Raw genomic sequence first — 2500 nt, 5'->3', positions numbered from 1 at the left:
ATTGTTTAAAGCCGCACCATGGCCTCAACCAAGCATTACTGATTCTATCATGCGCAAAGTTTACAATGCCCCTTCCTTGAACCGGCTTTTCACACCATCTCTGAAATTCATGCTCCCTCCAATCGCAGGGTCTCGGATATACAGGTTCTTTTGACACCGAGTCCCTGAGAACGAATGTTGGGATTGCATCACTGTCACCCCCTGCTCGTACCCACAAATTACGGTATTCTTCCTCCATACCCTGCGAGGACACAATATTACGGGTGATAGCATCGGACGAGTTTGCTATACGTTGCAGCCTTCTAACTTGAACCGAAGGGATTGTTTTTTCCAGTTTCAAGATGGCAAGGCCTCCGTCTCGGGCTCTGGCATATAACAGTCCATCACAAGTTGAAGCGGGAAGGTGGAGCCATCCTTTTACCGCCTTTCTAATCTCTTGGTCCAACCCACGGAGAGTTGATTGCTTGCAGTCCGAGTGGTCTGCAGGATATAACAATCTGGGTAGGGCATAGGCATTGAGTAGTTCAACCTTCTGAGTTGGCTTCAGAGGTGCCTCATCGATTTTCGAGATCCATGTCTTTAGCTGACAATGTAGATCAGGCTGTATAGTGCCAGTCCAAGGGCCAATTTTCAGACCAAGGTATTTCGTTGATTCATCAGGTTGGATCATATGGACATCTTTATTTTTGATATTCCATGGGTCGCAGTTGTTCACCGTATATGAATCTTTGGTTGGGCTTATCATGAAGCCCTGGCACTTTCTGGCCTGAACCTCCAATCCCGATAGCCCACAAAATGATTCCAAGATCGCTAGATTGGCGGCCATACCAACCCAAGATTCGCTCACCAACACCAAATCATCAGCAAACGCAAGAGCTGTCACGTGGTCGGTATCAATGGAGTACCCAACTCCGTGTGACTCTAGGGTGCATATCAAAGGGTCCATGGCAAGATTGAAGAGCAGGGGTGACATGGGGTCACCCTGTTTGACACCAACACGTATGCTAATTTCTCGAGTCGACTCGCCATTGCTTTTGAACGAGGTCGTACACCGATCGTAGGCGTTCTGGATGATGCCCACCACGTGTTCATCTACTTTCTTGTGCCTTAACACCCATAAAATATGAGCATGCGAAACCGAGTCAAAAGCTTTCGCTATGTCGATGAACATGACAGCCAACGGCCTGTGCAATTTCTTAGCGTGTCTCATAAGGTCCTGTAGCACCTTAAGATTTTCAGAGCAGCCAGATGCCGCTATAAAACCACGCTGCCTTGGGTTTAAGGGACAAGCACGAGCAAGACGTGCAGTCATTATTCTGGAAAATAATCTCAGAATCATTGAACCAATCGTTATTGGTCTCCAGTTCCCCAATTCTTTCAGCTTTTCATCGTCCATAACCTTAGGAATAAGAATCGTCCTATTCTTTTTCAACTCTTTGGGAATAATTCCTGTAATCATCCATGCATTAAATAGGGCTGTCAGTGTCCGACCCTCGGGGTCGGCAGCACAGATTGCAGCCCTTGTTAGGCCATCTGGCCCAGCTGCTGACGTTGGTTTAATGGCCCGTATGGCAGTCTGAACTTCCTCCACCGAAATTAGGGGCTCAAAGTATTCGTTATTTGCAACACCTGATGACTTAAATTGGCCCAGGCCATTGAATGGCAACACCTTCTCCCATTTTTCGCAGTAAAAACGATATACATCTGCGTTCGGGATTCGGCATTCATGACGTTCAGTGCCATCCAGGACTAAGGACGCAAGAAGAGAGCGGTTCTTAAAGAAGAGCTTCTGGTGCTTCATGAAGCTTCCTCGTTTTTCCGCTCTCTTCTTCATCCAAGATCGTGTGGGTAATATCCTGGGTTTAATAATGTCGTTCTCGGGTTTTGAACGTTTGCCTTTGTTTTTCACCAATCTCATCGGACAAAGCATCAATGCTGTGGCAGTTTCTACGAGGGCATCATGTTGGCCCTCGCCGTTAAGCCAAGCCTTTATTGCCTCCATTGCAGGCTTTTCCAGGGTCCCAGAATTCTCATTCGTAAGCCGCTCAGCTGCTTGAGCGAGTATGGATGAAGTCCCCGTTGTTACATTTGGTGGGGGAGACAATGTCTCAAGAGGCCTAGAAGAAAAATGTAAGCTGTCTGACATGGGGGCCCCTGTCTTTTTACTTAGGTCCCGTCTCTTGTCAGAGACTTGCTTGTTGGTCTTAGTCCCAAGCGCTTCAGCAATGATCTTATTGATATTCTTTTTCCCCTGAAACTGCAACTCTAGAAGGGCCAGCTGTTCTACTTCCTTCAAAGACCAGCAGCTACGGTGTACCCCTCTCTGCGAGGTACCCTTTATACCATCTTTAATCCTTTCCTCATTACGGGTGACTGGGTGAGCATGCCTCTTGTGCTGCGAAAGGCCACTTAGAGTCGCAAAGCGTGCCTGGCAACATTCACAGACCATTGGTAAGCTTTCCTCAGTTAACTTTATTCCCCCACATTTGGGGGCATGACA

At 47.4% G+C, this 2500-nt stretch overlaps 1 pseudogene; it reads right to left on the bottom strand.

Annotated features, from left to right (window-relative positions):
- The window catches only part of LOC142911567 (28S ribosomal RNA), a 9679-nt pseudogene that overhangs the window by 3568 nt on the left and 3611 nt on the right, over nt 1-2500 (bottom strand).

The sequence above is a fragment of the Petromyzon marinus genome, unplaced genomic scaffold (genome assembly GCF_048934315.1).
Source record: "Petromyzon marinus isolate PM22_M1 ecotype Great Lakes invasive population unplaced genomic scaffold, UKy_Petmar_22M1.pri1.0 PM_G_Scaffold_18, whole genome shotgun sequence".
In the NCBI taxonomy this organism is placed as follows: domain Eukaryota; kingdom Metazoa; phylum Chordata; class Hyperoartia; order Petromyzontiformes; family Petromyzontidae; genus Petromyzon; species Petromyzon marinus.
This window is presented reverse-complemented; position numbering and strand designations above follow the sequence as displayed.